This window comes from Epinephelus lanceolatus, chromosome 12 (assembly GCF_041903045.1).
Source record: "Epinephelus lanceolatus isolate andai-2023 chromosome 12, ASM4190304v1, whole genome shotgun sequence".
NCBI lineage: Eukaryota > Metazoa > Chordata > Actinopteri > Perciformes > Serranidae > Epinephelus > Epinephelus lanceolatus.
Window position 1 is genome coordinate 5,855,798 of NC_135745.1, and position 15,254 is coordinate 5,871,051.

At 47.1% G+C, this 15,254-nt stretch overlaps 17 non-coding genes and 17 pseudogenes across 17 annotated transcripts; all 34 read right to left on the reverse strand.

The window, feature by feature from the left end:
* Positions 1-348: 348 nt before the first annotated feature.
* Positions 349-529, reverse strand: LOC144466207 (U2 spliceosomal RNA; annotated as a pseudogene).
* A 141-nt stretch (positions 530-670) lies between these two features.
* Positions 671-785, reverse strand: LOC144465812 (U5 spliceosomal RNA). The gene has a single exon (XR_013492914.1). It is a non-coding gene; the product is annotated as a U5 spliceosomal RNA (small nuclear RNA).
* Positions 786-1,230: 445 nt separating this feature from the next.
* LOC144466208 (U2 spliceosomal RNA) lies at positions 1,231-1,411 on the reverse strand (annotated as a pseudogene).
* Positions 1,412-1,552: 141 nt separating this feature from the next.
* LOC144465612 (U5 spliceosomal RNA) lies at positions 1,553-1,667 on the reverse strand. Its single transcript, XR_013492740.1, has one exon. It is a non-coding gene; the product is annotated as a U5 spliceosomal RNA (small nuclear RNA).
* A 445-nt stretch (positions 1,668-2,112) lies between these two features.
* On the reverse strand, positions 2,113-2,293 carry LOC144466156 (U2 spliceosomal RNA; annotated as a pseudogene).
* A 141-nt stretch (positions 2,294-2,434) lies between these two features.
* LOC144465341 (U5 spliceosomal RNA) lies at positions 2,435-2,549 on the reverse strand. The gene has a single exon (XR_013492499.1). It is a non-coding gene; the product is annotated as a U5 spliceosomal RNA (small nuclear RNA).
* A 445-nt stretch (positions 2,550-2,994) lies between these two features.
* LOC144466209 (U2 spliceosomal RNA) lies at positions 2,995-3,175 on the reverse strand (annotated as a pseudogene).
* Positions 3,176-3,317: 142 nt separating this feature from the next.
* Positions 3,318-3,431, reverse strand: LOC144465893 (U5 spliceosomal RNA). Its single transcript, XR_013492976.1, has one exon. It is a non-coding gene; the product is annotated as a U5 spliceosomal RNA (small nuclear RNA).
* Positions 3,432-3,876: 445 nt separating this feature from the next.
* LOC144466164 (U2 spliceosomal RNA) lies at positions 3,877-4,057 on the reverse strand (annotated as a pseudogene).
* Positions 4,058-4,198: 141 nt separating this feature from the next.
* LOC144465843 (U5 spliceosomal RNA) lies at positions 4,199-4,313 on the reverse strand. Its single transcript, XR_013492932.1, has one exon. It is a non-coding gene; the product is annotated as a U5 spliceosomal RNA (small nuclear RNA).
* A 445-nt stretch (positions 4,314-4,758) lies between these two features.
* LOC144466210 (U2 spliceosomal RNA) lies at positions 4,759-4,939 on the reverse strand (annotated as a pseudogene).
* Positions 4,940-5,080: 141 nt separating this feature from the next.
* On the reverse strand, positions 5,081-5,195 carry LOC144465613 (U5 spliceosomal RNA). Its single transcript, XR_013492741.1, has one exon. It is a non-coding gene; the product is annotated as a U5 spliceosomal RNA (small nuclear RNA).
* A 445-nt stretch (positions 5,196-5,640) lies between these two features.
* On the reverse strand, positions 5,641-5,821 carry LOC144466212 (U2 spliceosomal RNA; annotated as a pseudogene).
* A 141-nt stretch (positions 5,822-5,962) lies between these two features.
* LOC144465615 (U5 spliceosomal RNA) lies at positions 5,963-6,077 on the reverse strand. Its single transcript, XR_013492742.1, has one exon. It is a non-coding gene; the product is annotated as a U5 spliceosomal RNA (small nuclear RNA).
* Positions 6,078-6,522: 445 nt separating this feature from the next.
* LOC144466213 (U2 spliceosomal RNA) lies at positions 6,523-6,703 on the reverse strand (annotated as a pseudogene).
* Positions 6,704-6,842: 139 nt separating this feature from the next.
* On the reverse strand, positions 6,843-6,959 carry LOC144465333 (U5 spliceosomal RNA). The gene has a single exon (XR_013492492.1). It is a non-coding gene; the product is annotated as a U5 spliceosomal RNA (small nuclear RNA).
* A 446-nt stretch (positions 6,960-7,405) lies between these two features.
* On the reverse strand, positions 7,406-7,586 carry LOC144466214 (U2 spliceosomal RNA; annotated as a pseudogene).
* A 141-nt stretch (positions 7,587-7,727) lies between these two features.
* Positions 7,728-7,842, reverse strand: LOC144465382 (U5 spliceosomal RNA). The gene has a single exon (XR_013492536.1). It is a non-coding gene; the product is annotated as a U5 spliceosomal RNA (small nuclear RNA).
* Positions 7,843-8,287: 445 nt separating this feature from the next.
* LOC144465211 (U2 spliceosomal RNA) lies at positions 8,288-8,468 on the reverse strand (annotated as a pseudogene).
* Positions 8,469-8,610: 142 nt separating this feature from the next.
* On the reverse strand, positions 8,611-8,724 carry LOC144465862 (U5 spliceosomal RNA). Its single transcript, XR_013492949.1, has one exon. It is a non-coding gene; the product is annotated as a U5 spliceosomal RNA (small nuclear RNA).
* A 445-nt stretch (positions 8,725-9,169) lies between these two features.
* Positions 9,170-9,350, reverse strand: LOC144466215 (U2 spliceosomal RNA; annotated as a pseudogene).
* Positions 9,351-9,491: 141 nt separating this feature from the next.
* Positions 9,492-9,606, reverse strand: LOC144465960 (U5 spliceosomal RNA). Its single transcript, XR_013493037.1, has one exon. It is a non-coding gene; the product is annotated as a U5 spliceosomal RNA (small nuclear RNA).
* Positions 9,607-10,051: 445 nt separating this feature from the next.
* LOC144466216 (U2 spliceosomal RNA) lies at positions 10,052-10,232 on the reverse strand (annotated as a pseudogene).
* Positions 10,233-10,373: 141 nt separating this feature from the next.
* Positions 10,374-10,488, reverse strand: LOC144465342 (U5 spliceosomal RNA). The gene has a single exon (XR_013492500.1). It is a non-coding gene; the product is annotated as a U5 spliceosomal RNA (small nuclear RNA).
* Positions 10,489-10,933: 445 nt separating this feature from the next.
* LOC144466147 (U2 spliceosomal RNA) lies at positions 10,934-11,112 on the reverse strand (annotated as a pseudogene).
* A 141-nt stretch (positions 11,113-11,253) lies between these two features.
* Positions 11,254-11,368, reverse strand: LOC144465580 (U5 spliceosomal RNA). Its single transcript, XR_013492711.1, has one exon. It is a non-coding gene; the product is annotated as a U5 spliceosomal RNA (small nuclear RNA).
* A 445-nt stretch (positions 11,369-11,813) lies between these two features.
* Positions 11,814-11,994, reverse strand: LOC144466217 (U2 spliceosomal RNA; annotated as a pseudogene).
* A 141-nt stretch (positions 11,995-12,135) lies between these two features.
* On the reverse strand, positions 12,136-12,250 carry LOC144465813 (U5 spliceosomal RNA). Its single transcript, XR_013492915.1, has one exon. It is a non-coding gene; the product is annotated as a U5 spliceosomal RNA (small nuclear RNA).
* A 445-nt stretch (positions 12,251-12,695) lies between these two features.
* On the reverse strand, positions 12,696-12,876 carry LOC144466218 (U2 spliceosomal RNA; annotated as a pseudogene).
* A 141-nt stretch (positions 12,877-13,017) lies between these two features.
* Positions 13,018-13,132, reverse strand: LOC144465493 (U5 spliceosomal RNA). Its single transcript, XR_013492632.1, has one exon. It is a non-coding gene; the product is annotated as a U5 spliceosomal RNA (small nuclear RNA).
* Positions 13,133-13,577: 445 nt separating this feature from the next.
* Positions 13,578-13,758, reverse strand: LOC144466114 (U2 spliceosomal RNA; annotated as a pseudogene).
* Positions 13,759-13,899: 141 nt separating this feature from the next.
* On the reverse strand, positions 13,900-14,014 carry LOC144465935 (U5 spliceosomal RNA). Its single transcript, XR_013493012.1, has one exon. It is a non-coding gene; the product is annotated as a U5 spliceosomal RNA (small nuclear RNA).
* A 445-nt stretch (positions 14,015-14,459) lies between these two features.
* LOC144466157 (U2 spliceosomal RNA) lies at positions 14,460-14,640 on the reverse strand (annotated as a pseudogene).
* Positions 14,641-14,781: 141 nt separating this feature from the next.
* Positions 14,782-14,896, reverse strand: LOC144465343 (U5 spliceosomal RNA). The gene has a single exon (XR_013492501.1). It is a non-coding gene; the product is annotated as a U5 spliceosomal RNA (small nuclear RNA).
* Positions 14,897-15,254: the final 358 nt, after the last annotated feature.

Genomic DNA, 15,254 nt, shown 5'->3' on the forward strand with positions numbered 1-15,254 from the left:
ACACCCATTCCCCTACCCCTGCCCACAATATCACTGTGGCAATATTTCCTCTCTGTCCTGTGTTTTTCTGCCAATTAAAAGTGCAAATCTCGCTGTATTTTTTGAGACTTCATTTTGCTGTTGATTGGCTTTTACTCCAGTTGTCATGTTTTACAGCCATTTGAGACTGGGAGCCCAATGAGGTTCGCCAAGGGACATGGGTGATGAGGAGTCAACAGAGCCTATTTTGCCACAACGCCAGGCCATGAAGACAGCATCCAGTGGGACTCATTTGTTTCTCAGTCCAATGGCAATTTGAGCAATGGGCCGCTCCGTTTGCGTCGATATTTGGTTGTCCACAAGGCAGGAGAAGGGTGCGCCATTTCCAGCGGCGCTGCAATACCGGGTCGATGCGTGGAGTGAACGGAGCAAGCCCCTTTTTCAGCCCCCGACACAAAAAACATATGTTTAATGCTGTCGTCTTATTGAGGACATATCAGATATTAAACTGATGAGAACATTTACTACAGCCAAAAGGCCGAAAAGTGATGTGGCCCAACCGTTAGCTGCCCAACGCAATCTTCAGGCACAAGTGTCACTTGTCACAGTGCAATACTTTTCACTGGGCATCAAACACCTAAATCTAGCTCAGGCTTAAAATGGCTTTTCTGATCTTCAGAAAAGCACAAGGCTCAGCCAAACGGCAAAGCCTGCCAAAAACAGCTTCAACTCATTGGTGTTGCTTTCCACGGAAGTCTTTAGTAAAAGGCGAAAGACTTGTGCGTTATGAAAAGAAACCAGAGTAAGTACAGCCCTTTGATGAAGAACAGCCAAAGACCCTAGTCGTCCCAGTCAAAACACTCATGGTACGCCTGACTTGCCCCGCGATCCAAATCCCAGGCCACACCCATTCCCCTACCCCTGCCCACAATATCACCGTGGCAATATTTCCTCTCTGTCCTGTGTTTTTCTGCCAATTAAAAGTGCAAATCTCGCTGTATTTTTTGAGACTTCATTTTGCTGTTGATTGGCTTTTACTCCAGTTGTCATGTTTTACAGCCATTTGAGACTGGGAGCCCAATGAGGTTCGCCAAGGGACATGGGTGATGAGGAGTCAACAGAGCCTATTTTGCCACAACGCCAGGCCATGAAGACAGCATCCAGTGGGACTCATTTGTTTCTCAGTCCAATGGCAATTTGAGCAATGGGCCGCTCCGTTTGCGTTGATATTTGGTTGTCCACAAGGCAGGAGAAGGGTGCGCCATTTCCAGCGGCGCTGCAATACCGGGTCGATGCGTGGAGTGAACGGAGCAAGCCCCTTTTTCAGCCCCCGACACAAAAAACATATGTTTAATGCTGTCGTCTTATTGAGGACATATCAGATATTAAACTGATGAGAACATTTACTACAGCCAAAAGGCCGAAAAGTGATGTGGCCCAACCGTTAGCTGCCCAACGCAATCTTCAGGCACAAGTGTCACTTGTCACAGTGCAATACTTTTCACTGGGCATCAAACACCTAAATCTAGCTCAGGCTTAAAATGGCTTTTCTGATCTTCACAAAAGCACAAGGCTCAGCCAAACGGCAAAGCCTGCCAAAAATAGCTTCAACTCATTGGTGTTGCTTTCCACGGAAGTCTTTAGTAAAAGGCGAAAGACTTGTGCGTTATGAAAAGAAACCAGAGTAAGTACAGCCCTTTGATGAAGAACAGCCAAAGACCCTAGTCGTCCCAGTCAAAACACTCACGGTACGCCTGACTTGCCCCGCGATCCAAATCCCAGGCCACACCCATTCCCCTACCCCTGCCCACAATATCACTGTGGCAATATTTCCTCTCTGTCCTGTGTTTTTCTGCCAATTAAAAGTGCAAATCTCGCTGTATTTTTTGAGACTTCATTTTGCTGTTGATTGGCTTTTACTCCAGTTGTCATGTTTTACAGCCATTTGAGACTGGGAGCCCAATGAGGTTCGCCAAGGGACATGGGTGATGAGGAGTCAACAGAGCCTATTTTGCCACAACGCCAGGCCATGAAGACAGCATCCAGTGGGACTCATTTGTTTCTCAGTCCAATGGCAATTTGAGCAATGGGCCGCTCCGTTTGCGTTGATATTTGGTTGTCCACAAGGCAGGAGAAGGGTGCGCCATTTCCAGCGGCGCTGCAATACCGGGTCGATGCGTGGAGTGAACGGAGCAAGCCCCTTTTTCAGCCCCCGAAACAAAAAACTTATGTTTAATGCTGTCGTCTTATTGAGGACATATCAGATATTAAACTGATGAGAACATTTACTACAGCCAAAAGGCCGAAAAGTGATGTGGCCCAACCGTTAGCTGCCCAACGCAATCTTCAGGCACAAGTGTCACTTGTCACAGTGCAATACTTTTCACTGGGCATCAAACACCTAAATCTAGCTCAGGCTTAAAATGGCTTTTCTGATCTTCACAAAAGCACAAGGCTCAGCCAAATGGCAAAGCCTGCCAAAAATAGCTTCAACTCATTGGTGTTCCTTTCCACGGAAGTCTTTAGTAAAAGGCGAAAGACTTGTGCGTTATGAAAAGAAACCAGAGTAAGTACAGCCCTTTGATGAAGAACAGCCAAAGACCCTAGTCGTCCCAGTCAAAACACTCACGGTACGCCTGACTTGCCCCGCGATCCAAATCCCAGGCCACACCCATTCCCCTACCCCTGCCCACAATATCACTGTGGCAATATTTCCTCTCTGTCCTGTGTTTTTCTGCCAATTAAAAGTGCAAATCTCGCTGTATTCTTTGAGGCTTCATTTTGCTGTTGATTGGCTTTTACTCCAGTTGTCATGTTTTACAGCCATTTGAGACTGGGAGCCCAATGAGGTTCGCCAAGGGACATGGGTGATGAGGAGTCAACAGAGCCTATTTTGCCACAACGCCAGGCCATGAAGACAGCATCCAGTGGGACTCATTTGTTTCTCAGTCCAATGGCAATTTGAGCAATGGGCCGCTCCGTTTGCGTCGATATTTGGTTGTCCACAAGGCAGGAGAAGGGTGCGCCATTTCCAGCGGCGCTGCAATACCGGGTCGATGCGTGGAGTGAACGGAGCAAGCCCCTTTTTCAGCCCCCGACACAAAAAACATATGTTTAATGCTGTCGTCTTATTGAGGACATATCAGATATTAAACTGATGAGAACATTTACTACAGCCAAAAGGCCGAAAAGTGATGTGGCCCAACCGTTAGCTGCCCAACGCAATCTTCAGGCACAAGTGTCACTTGTCACAGTGCAATACTTTTCACTGGGCATCAAACACCTAAATCTAGCTCAGGCTTAAAATGGCTTTTCTGATCTTCACAAAAGCACAAGGCTAAGCCAAATGACAAAGCCTGCCAAAAATAGCTTCAACGTATTGGTGTTCCTTTCCACGGAAGTCTTTAGTAAAAGGCGAAAGACTTGTGCGTTATGAAAAGAAACCAGAGTAAGTACAGCCCTTTGATGAAGAACAGCCAAAGACCCTAGTCGTCCCAGTCAAAACACTCACGGTACGCCTGACTTGCCCCGCGATCCAAATCCCAGGCCACACCCATTCCCCTACCCCTGCCCACAATATCACTGTGGCAATATTTCCTCTCTGTCCTGTGTTTTTCTGCCAATTAAAAGTGCAAATCTCGCTGTATTTTTTGAGACTTCATTTTGCTGTTGATTGGCTTTTACTCCAGTTGTCATGTTTTACAGCCATTTGAGACTGGGAGCCCAATGAGGTTCGCCAAGGGACATGGGTGATGAGGAGTCAACAGAGCCTATTTTGCCACAACGCCAGGCCATGAAGACAGCATCCAGTGGGACTCATTTGTTTCTCAGTCCAATGGCAATTTGAGCAATGGGCCGCTCCGTTTGCGTCGATATTTGGTTGTCCACAAGGCAGGAGAAGGGTGCGCCATTTCCAGCGGCGCTGCAATACCGGGTCGATGCGTGGAGTGAACGGAGCAAGCCCCTTTTTCAGCCCCTGACACAAAAAACATATGTTTAATGCTGTCGTCTTATTGAGGACATATCAGATATTAAACTGATGAGAACATTTACTACAGCCAAAAGGCCGAAAAGTGATGTGGCCCAACCGTTAGCTGCCCAACGCAATCTTCAGGCACAAGTGTCACTTGTCACAGTGCAATACTTTTCACTGGGCATCAAACACCTAAATCTAGCTCAGGCTTAAAATGGCTTTTCTGATCTTCACAAAAGCACAAGGCTAAGCCAAATGGCAAAGCCTGCCAAAAATAGCTTCAACTCATTGGTGTTCCTTTCCACGGAAGTCTTTAGTAAAAGGCGAAAGACTTGTGCTTTATGAAAAGCAACCAGAGTAAGTACAGCCCTTTGATGAAGAACAGCCAAAGACCCTAGTCGTCCCAGTCAAAACACTCACGGTACGCCTGACTTGCCCCGCGATCCAAATCCCAGGCCACACCCATTCCCCTACCCCTGCCCACAATATCACTGTGGCAATATTTCCTCTCTGTCCTGTGTTTTTCTGCCAATTAAAAGTGCAAATCTCGCTGTATTTTTTGAGACTTCATTTTGCTGTTGATTGGCTTTTACTCCAGTTGTCATGTTTTACAGCCATTTGAGACTGGGAGCCCAATGAGGTTCGCCAAGGGACATGGGTGATGAGGAGTCAACAGAGCCTATTTTGCCACAACGCCAGGCCATGAAGACAGCATCCAGTGGGACTCATTTGTTTCTCAGTCCAATGGCAATTTGAGCAATGGGCCGCTCCGTTTGCGTCGATATTTGGTTGTCCACAAGGCAGGAGAAGGGTGCGCCATTTCCAGCGGCGCTGCAATACCGGGTCGATGCGTGGAGTGAACGGAGCAAGCCCCTTTTTCAGCCCCCGACACAAAAAACATATGTTTAATGCTGTCGTCTTATTGAGGACATATCAGATATTAAACTGATGAGAACATTTACTACAGCCAAAAGGCCGAAAAGTGATGTGGCCCAACCGTTAGCTGCCCAACACAATCTTCAGGCACAAGTGTCACTTGTCACAGTGCAATACTTTTCACTGGGCATCAAACACCTAAATCTAGCTCAGGCTTAAAATGGCTTTTCTGATCTTCACAAAAGCACAAGGCTCAGCCAAACGGCAAAGCCTGCCAAAAATAGCTTCAACTCATTGGTGTTGCTTTCCACGGAAGTCTTTAGTAAAAGGCGAAAGACTTGTGCGTTATGAAAAGAAACCAGAGTAAATACAGCCCTTTGATGAAGAACAGCCAAAGACCCTAGTCGTCCCAGTCAAAACACTCACGGTACGCCTGACTTGCCCCGCGATCCAAATCCCAGGCCACACCCATTCCCCTACCCCTGCCCACAATATCACTGTGGCAATATTTCCTCTCTGTCCTGTGTTTTTCTGCCAATTAAAAGTGCAAATCTCGTTGTATTTTTTGAGACTTCATTTTGCTGTTGATTGGCTTTTACTCCAGTTGTCATGTTTTACAGCCATTTGAGACTGGGAGCCCAATGAGGTTCGCCAAGGGACATGGGTGATGAGGAGTCAACAGAGCCTATTTTGCCACAACGCCAGGCCATGAAGACAGCATCCAGTGGGACTCATTTGTTTCTCAGTCCAATGGCAATTTGAGCAATGGGCCGCTCCGTTTGCGTTGATATTTGGTTGTCCACAAGGCAGGAGAAGGGTGCGCCATTTCCAGCGGCGCTGCAATACCGGGTCGATGCGTGGAGTGAACGGAGCAAGCCCCTTTTTCAGCCCCCGACACAAAAAACATATGTTTAATGCTGTCGTCTTATTGAGGACATATCAGATATTAAACTGATGAGAACATTTACTACAGCCAAAAGGCCGAAAAGTGATGTGGCCCAACCGTTAGCTGCCCAACGCAATCTTCAGGCACAAGTGTCACTTGTCACAGTGCAATACTTTTCACTGGGCATCAAACACCTAAATCTAGCTCAGGCTTAAAATGGCTTTTCTGATCTTCACAAAAGCACAAGGCTCAGCCAAACGGCAAAGCCTGCCAAAAATAGCTTCAACTCATTGGTGTTGCTTTCCACGGAAGTCTTTAGTAAAAGGCGAAAGACTTGTGCGTTATGAAAAGAAACCAGAGTAAGTACAGCCCTTTGATGAAGAACAGCCAAAGACCCTAGTCGTCCCAGTCAAAACACTCACGGTACGCCTGACTTGCCCCGCGATCCAAATCCCAGGCCACACCCATTCCCCTACCCCTGCCCACAATATCACTGTGGCAATATTTCCTCTCTGTCCTGTGTTTTTCTGCCAATTAAAAGTGCAAATCTCGCTGTATTTTTTGAGACTTCATTTTGCTGTTGATTGGCTTTTACTCCAGTTGTCATGTTTTACAGCCATTTGAGACTGGGAGCCCAATGAGGTTCGCCAAGGGACATGGGTGATGAGGAGTCAACAGAGCCTATTTTGCCACAACGCCAGGCCATGAAGACAGCATCCAGTGGGACTCATTTGTTTCTCAGTCCAATGGCAATTTGAGCAATGGGCCGCTCCGTTTGCGTCGATATTTGGTTGTCCACAAGGCAGGAGAAGGGTGCGCCATTTCCAGCGGCGCTGCAATACCGGGTCGATGCGTGGAGTGAACGGAGCAAGCCCCTTTTTCAGCCCCCGACACAAAAAACATATGTTTAATGCTGTCGTCTTATTGAGGACATATCAGATATTAAACTGATGAGAACATTTACTACAGCCAAAAGGCCGAAAAGTGATGTGGCCCAACCGTTAGCTGCCCAACGCAATCTTCAGGCACAAGTGTCACTTGTCACAGTGCAATACTTTTCACTGGGCATCAAACACCTAAATCTAGCTCAGGCTTAAAATGGCTTTTCTGATCTTCACAAAAGCACAAAGCTCAGCCAAACGGCAAAGCCTGCCAAAAATAGCTTCAACTCATTGGTGTTCCTTTCCACGGAAGTCTTTAGTAAAAGGCGAAAGACTTGTGCGTTATGAAAAGAAACCAGAGTAAGTACAGCCCTTTGATGAAGAACAGCCAAAGACCCTAGTCGTCCCAGTCAAAACACTCATGGTACGCCTGACTTGCCCCGCGATCCAAATCCCAGGCCACACCCATTCCCCTACCCCTGCCCACAATATCACTGTGGCAATATTTCCTCTCTGTCCTGTGTTTTTCTGCCAATTAAAAGTGCAAATCTCGCTGTATTTTTTTGAGACTTCATTTTGCTGTTGATTGGCTTTTACTCCAGTTGTCATGTTTTACAGCCATTTGAGACTGGGAGCCCAATGAGGTTCGCCAAGGGACATGGGTGATGAGGAGTCAACAGAGCCTATTTTGCCACAACGCCAGGCCATGAAGACAGCATCCAGTGGGACTCATTTGTTTCTCAGTCCAATGGCAATTTGAGCAATGGGCCGCTCCGTTTGCGTCGATATTTGGTTGTCCACAAGGCAGGAGAAGGGTGCGCCATTTCCAGCGGCGCTGCAATACCGGGTCGATGCGTGGAGTGAACGGAGCAAGCCCCTTTTTCAGCCCCCGACACAAAAAACATATGTTTAATGCTGTCGTCTTATTGAGGACATATCAGATATTAAACTGATGAGAACATTTACTACAGCCAAAAGGCCGAAAAGTGATGTGGCCCAACCGTTAGCTGCCCAAGGCAATCTTCAGGCACAAGTGTCACTTGTCACAGTGCAATACTTTTCACTGGGCATCAAACACCTAAATCTAGCTCAGGCTTAAAATGGCTTTTCTGATCTTCACAAAAGCACAAGGCTAAGCCAAATGGCAAAGCCTGCCAAAAATAGCTTCAACTCATTGGTGTTCCTTTCCACGGAAGTCTTTAGTAAAAGGCGAAAGACTTGTGCGTTATGAAAAGAAACCAGAGTAAGTACAGCCCTTTGATGAAGAACAGCCAAAGACCCTAGTCGTCCCAGTCAAAACACTCACGGTACGCCTGACTTGCCCCGCGATCCAAATCCCAGGCCACACCCATTCCCCTACCCCTGCCCACAATATCACCATGGCAATATTTCCTCTCTGTCCTGTGTTTTTCTGCCAATTAAAAGTGCAAATCTCGCTGTATTTTTTGAGACTTCATTTTGCTGTTGATTGGCTTTTACTCCAGTTGTCATGTTTTACAGCCATTTGAGACTGGGAGCCCAATGAGGTTCGCCAAGGGACATGGGTGATGAGGAGTCAACAGAGCCTATTTTGCCACAACGCCAGGCCATGAAGACAGCATCCAGTGGGACTCATTTGTTTCTCAGTCCAATGGCAATTTGAGCAATGGGCCGCTCCGTTTGCGTCGATATTTGGTTGTCCACAAGGCAGGAGAAGGGTGCGCCATTTCCAGCGGCGCTGCAATACCGGGTCGATGCGTGGAGTGAACGGAGCAAGCCCCTTTTTCAGCCCCCGACACAAAAAACATATGTTTAATGCTGTCGTCTTATTGAGGACATATCAGATATTAAACTGATGAGAACATTTACTACAGCCAAAAGGCTGAAAAGTGATGTGGCCCAACCGTTAGCTGCCCAACGCAATCTTCAGGCACAAGTGTCACTTGTCACAGTGCAATACTTTTCACTGGGCATCAAACACCTAAATCTAGCTCAGGCTTAAAATGGCTTTTCTGATCTTCACAAAAGCACAAGGCTAAGCCAAATGACAAAGCCTGCCAAAAATAGCTTCAACGCATTGGTGTTCCTTTCCACGGAAGTCTTTAGTAAAAGGCGAAAGACTTGCGCGTTATGAAAAGAAACCAGAGTAAGTACAGCCCTTTGATGAAGAACAGCCAAAGACCCTAGTCGTCCCAGTCAAAACACTCACGGTACGCCTGACTTGCCCCGCGATCCAAATCCCAGGCCACACCCATTCCCCTACCCCTGCCCACAATATCACCGTGGCAATATTTCCTCTCTGTCCTGTGTTTTTCTGCCAATTAAAAGTGCAAATCTCGCTGTATTTTTTGAGACTTCATTTTGCTGTTGATTGGCTTTTACTCCAGTTGTCATGTTTTACAGCCATTTGAGACTGGGAGCCCAATGAGGTTCGCCAAGGGACATGGGTGATGAGGAGTCAACAGAGCCTATTTTGCCACAACGCCAGGCCATGAAGACAGCATCCAGTGGGACTCATTTGTTTCTCAGTCCAATGGCAATTTGAGCAATGGGCCGCTCCGTTTGCGTTGATATTTGGTTGTCCACAAGGCAGGAGAAGGGTGCGCCATTTCCAGCGGCGCTGCAATACCGGGTCGATGCGTGGAGTGAACGGAGCAAGCCCCTTTTTCAGCCCCCGACACAAAAAACATATGTTTAATGCTGTCGTCTTATTGAGGACATATCAGATATTAAACTGATGAGAACATTTACTACAGCCAAAAGGCCGAAAAGTGATGTGGCCCAACCGTTAGCTGCCCAACGCAATCTTCAGGCACAAGTGTCACTTGTCACAGTGCAATACTTTTCACTGGGCATCAAACACCTAAATCTAGCTCAGGCTTAAAATGGCTTTTCTGATCTTCACAAAAGCACAAGGCTCAGCCAAACGGCAAAGCCTGCCAAAAATAGCTTCAACGTATTGGTGTTGCTTTCCACGGAAGTCTTTAGTAAAAGGCGAAAGACTTGTGCGTTATGAAAAGAAACCAGAGTAAGTACAGCCCTTTGATGAAGAACAGCCAAAGACCCTAGTCGTCCCAGTCAAAACACTCATGGTACGCCTGACTTGCCCCGCGATCCAAATCCCAGGCCACACCCATTCCCCTACCCCTGCCCACAATATCACCGTGGCAATATTTCCTCTCTGTCCTGTGTTTTTCTGCCAATTAAAAGTGCAAATCTCGCTGTATTTTTTGAGACTTCATTTTGCTGTTGATTGGCTTTTACTCCAGTTGTCATGTTTTACAGCCATTTGAGACTGGGAGCCCAATGAGGTTTGCCAAGGGACATGGGTGATGAGGAGTCAACAGAGCCTATTTTGCCACAACGCCAGGCCATGAAGACAGCATCCAGTGGGACTCATTTGTTTCTCAGTCCAATGGCAATTTGAACAATGGGCCGCTCCGTTTGCGTCGATATTTGGTTGTCCACAAGGCAGGAGAAGGGTGCGCCATTTCCAGCGGCGCTGCAATACCGGGTCGATGCGTGGAGTGAACGGAGCAAGCCCCTTTTTCAGCCCCCGACACAAAAAACATATGTTTAATGCTGTCGTCTTATTGAGGACATATCAGATATTAAACTGATGAGAACATTTACTACAGCCAAAAGGCCGAAAAGTGATGTGGCCCAACCGTTAGCTGCCCAACGCAATCTTCAGGCACAAGTGTCACTTGTCACAGTGCAATACTTTTCACTGGGCATCAAACACCTAAATCTAGCTCAGGCTTAAAATGGCTTTTCTGATCTTCACAAAAGCACAAGGCTCAGCCAAATGGCAAAGCCTGCCAAAAATAGCTTCAACTCATTGGTGTTCCTTTCCACGGAAGTCTTTAGTAAAAGGCGAAAGACTTGTGCGTTATGAAAAGAAACCAGAGTAAGTACAGCCCTTTGATGAAGAACAGCCAAAGACCCTAGTCGTCCCAGTCAAAACACTCACGGTACGCCTGACTTGCCCCGCGATCCAAATCCCAGGCCACACCCATTCCCCTACCCCTGCCCACAATATCACTGTGGCAATATTTCCTCTCTGTCCTGTGTTTTTCTGCCAATTAAAAGTGCAAATCTCGCTGTATTTTTTGAGACTTCATTTTGCTGTTGATTGGCTTTTACTCCAGTTGTCATGTTTTACAGCCATTTGAGACTGGGAGCCCAATGAGGTTCGCCAAGGGACATGGGTGATGAGGAGTCAACAGAGCCTATTTTGCCACAACGCCAGGCCATGAAGACAGCATCCAGTGGGACTCATTTGTTTCTCAGTCCAATGGCAATTTGAGCAATGGGCCGCTCCGTTTGCGTCGATATTTGGTTGTCCACAAGGCAGGAGAAGGGTGCGCCATTTCCAGCGGCGCTGCAATACCGGGTCGATGCGTGGAGTGAACGGAGCAAGCCCCTTTTTCAGCCCCCGACACAAAAAACATGTTTAATGCTGTCGTCTTATTGAGGACATATCAGATATTAAACTGATGAGAACATTTACTACAGCCAAAAGGCCGAAAAGTGATGTGGCCCAACCGTTAGCTGCCCAACGCAATCTTCAGGCACAAGTGTCACTTGTCACAGTGCAATACTTTTCACTGGGCATCAAACACCTAAATCTAGCTCAGGCTTAAAATGGCTTTTCTGATCTTCACAAAAGCACAAGGCTAAGCCAAATGGCAAAGCCTGCCAAAAATAGCTTCAACTCATTGGTGTTGCTTTCCACGGAAGTCTTTAGTAAAAGGCGAAAGACTTGTGCGTTATGAAAAGAAACCAGAGTAAGTACAGCCCTTTGATGAAGAACAGCCAAAGACCCTAGTCGTCCCAGTCAAAACACTCACGGTACGCCTGACTTGCCCCGCGATCCAAATCCCAGGCCACACCCATTCCCCTACCCCTGCCCACAATATCACTGTGGCAATATTTCCTCTCTGTCCTGTGTTTTTCTGCCAATTAAAAGTGCAAATCTCGCTGTATTTTTTGAGACTTCATTTTGCTGTTGATTGGCTTTTACTCCAGTTGTCATGTTTTACAGCCATTTGAGACTGGGAGCCCAATGAGGTTCGCCAAGGGACATGGGTGATGAGGAGTCAACAGAGCCTATTTTGCCACAACGCCAGGCCATGAAGACAGCATCCAGTGGGACTCATTTGTTTCTCAGTCCAATGGCAATTTGAGCAATGGGCCGCTCCGTTTGCGTCGATATTTGGTTGTCCACAAGGCAGGAGAAGGGTGCGCCATTTCCAGCGGCGCTGCAATACCGGGTCGATGCGTGGAGTGAACGGAGCAAGCCCCTTTTTCAGCCCCCGACACAAAAAACATATGTTTAATGCTGTCGTCTTATTGAGGACATATCAGATATTAAACTGATGAGAACATTTACTACAGCCAAAAGGCCGAAAAGTGATGTGGCCCAACCGTTAGCTGCCCAACGCAATCTTCAGGCACAAGTGTCACTTGTCACAGTGCAATACTTTTCACTGGGCATCAAACACCTAAATCTAGCTCAGGCTTAAAATGGCTTTTCTGATCTTCAGAAAAGCACAAGGCTCAGCCAAACGGCAAAGCCTGCCAAAAACAGCTTCAACTCATTGGTGTTGCTTTCCACGGAAGTCTTTAGTAAAAGGCGAAAGACTTGTGCGTTATGAAAAGAAACCAGAGTAAGTACAGCCCTTTGATGAAGAACAGCCAAAGACCCTAGTCGTCCCAGTCAAAACACTCATGGTACGCCTGACTTGCCCCGCGATCCAAATCCCAGGCCACACCCATTCCCCTACCCCTGCCCACAATATCACCGTGGCAATATTTCCTCTCTGTCCTGTGTTTTTCTGCCAATTAAAAGTGCAAATCTCGCTGTATTTTTTGAGACTTCATTTTGCTGTTGATTGGCTTTTACTCCAGTTGTCATGTTTTACAGCCATTTGAGACTGGGAGCCCAATGAGGTTCGCCAAGGGACATGGGTGATGAGGAGTCAACAGAGCCTATTTTGCCACAACGCCAGGCCATGAAGACAGCATCCAGTGGGACTCATTTGTTTCTCAGTCCAATGGCAATTTGAGCAATGGGCCGCTCCGTTTGCGTTGATATTTGGTTGTCCACAAGGCAGGAGAAGGGTGCGCCATTTCCAGCGGCGCTGCAATACCGGGTCGATGCGTGGAGTGAACGGAGCAAGCCCCTTTTTCAGCCCCCGACACAAAAAACATATGTTTAATGCTGTCGTCTTATTGAGGACATATCAGATATTAAACTGATGAGAACATTTACTACAGCCAAAAGGCCGAAAAGTGATGTGGCCCAACCGTTAGCTGCCCAACGCAATCTTCAGGCACAAGTGTCACTTGTCACAGTGCAATACTTTTCACTGGGCATCAAACACCTAAATCTAGCTCAGGCTTAAAATGGCTTTTCTGATCTTCACAAAAGCACAAGGCTCAGCCAAATGGCAAAGCCTGCCAAAAATAGCTTCAACTCATTGGTGTTGCTTTCCACGGAAGTCTTTAGTAAAAGGCGAAAGACTTGTGCGTTATGAAAAGAAACCAGAGTAAGTACAGCCCTTTGATGAAGAACAGCCAAAGACCCTAGTCGTCCCAGTCAAAACACTCACGGTACGCCTGACTTGCCCCGCGATCCAAATCCCAGGCCACACCCATTCCCCTACCCCTGCCCACAATATCACCGTGGCAATATTTCCTCTCTGTCCTGTGTTTTTCTGCCAATTAAAAGTGCAAATCTCGCTGTATTTTTTGAGACTTCATTTTGCTGTTGATTGGCTTTTACTCCAGTTGTCATGTTTTACAGCCATTTGAGACTGGGAGCCCAATGAGGTTCGCCAAGGGACATGGGTGATGAGGAGTCAACAGAGCCTATTTTGCCACAACGCCAGGCCATGAAGACAGCATCCAGTGGGACTCATTTGTTTCTCAGTCCAATGGCAATTTGAGCAATGGGCCGCTCCGTTTGCGTCGATATTTGGTTGTCCACAAGGCAGGAGAAGGGTGCGCCATTTCCAGCAGCGCTGCAATACCGGGTCGATGCGTGGAGTGAACGGAGCAAGCCCCTTTTTCAGCCCCCGACACAAAAAACATATGTTTAATGTTGTCGTCTTATTGAGGACATATCAGATATTAAACTGATGAGAACATTTACTACAGCCAAAAGGCCGAAAAGTGATGTGGCCCAACCGTTAGCTGCCCAACGCAATCTTCAGGCACAAGTGTCACTTGTCACAGTGCAATACTTTTCACTGGGCATCAAACACCTAAATCTAGCTCAGGCTTAAAATGGCTTTTCTGATCTTCACAAAAGCACAAGGCTAAGCCAAATGGCAAAGCCTGCCGAAAATAGCTTCAACTCATTGGTGTTGCTTTTCACAGAAGTCTTTAGTAAAAGGCGAAAGACTTGTGCGTTATGAAAAGAAACCAGAGTAAGTACAGCCCTTTGATGAAGAACAGCCAAAGACCCTAGTCGTCCCAGTCAAAACACTCACGGTACGCCTGACTTGCCCCGCGATCCAAATCCCAGGCCACACCCATTCCCCTACCCCTGCCCACAATATCACTGTGGCAATATTTCCTCTCTGTCCTGTGTTTTTCTGCCAATTAAAAGTGCAAATCTCGCTGTATTTTTTGAGACTTCATTTTGCTGTTGATTGGCTTTTACTCCAGTTGTCATGTTTTACAGCCATTTGAGACTGGGAGCCCAATGAGGTTCGCCAAGGGACATGGGTGATGAGGAGTCAACAGAGCCTATTTTGCCACAACGCCAGGCCATGAAGACAGCATCCAGTGGGACTCATTTGTTTCTCAGTCCAATGGCAATTTGAGCAATGGGCCGCTCCGTTTGCGTTGATATTTGGTTGTCCACAAGGCAGGAGAAGGGTGCGCCATTTCCAGCGGCGCTGCAATACCGGGTCGATGCGTGGAGTGAACGGAGCAAGCCCCTTTTTCAGCCCCCGAAACAAAAAACTTATGTTTAATGCTGTCGTCTTATTGAGGACATATCAGATATTAAACTGATGAGAACATTTACTACAGCCAAAAGGCCGAAAAGTGATGTGGCCCAACCGTTAGCTGCCCAACGCAATCTTCAGGCACAAGTGTCACTTGTCACAGTGCAATACTTTTCACTGGGCATCAAACACCTAAATCTAGCTCAGGCTTAAAATGGCTTTTCTGATCTTCACAAAAGCACAAGGCTCAGCCAAATGGCAAAGCCTGCCAAAAATAGCTTCAACTCATTGGTGTTCCTTTCCACGGAAGTCTTTAGTAAAAGGCGAAAGACTTGTGCGTTATGAAAAGAAACCAGAGTAAGTACAGCCCTTTGATGAAGAACAGCCAAAGACCCTAGTCGTCCCAGTCAAAACACTCACGGTACGCCTGACTTGCCCCGCGATCCAAATCCCAGGCCACACCCATTCCCCTACCCCTGCCCACAATATCACTGTGGCAATATTTCCTCTCTGTCCTGTGTTTTTCTGCCAATTAAAAGTGCAAATCTCGCTGTATTCTTTGAGGCTTCATTTTGCTGTTGATTGGCTTTTACTCCAGTTGTCATGTTTTACAGCCATTTGAGACTGGGAGCCCAATGAGGTTCGCCAAGGGACATGGGTGATGAGGAGTCAACAGAGCCTATTTTGCCACAACGCCAGGCCATGAAGACAGCATCCAG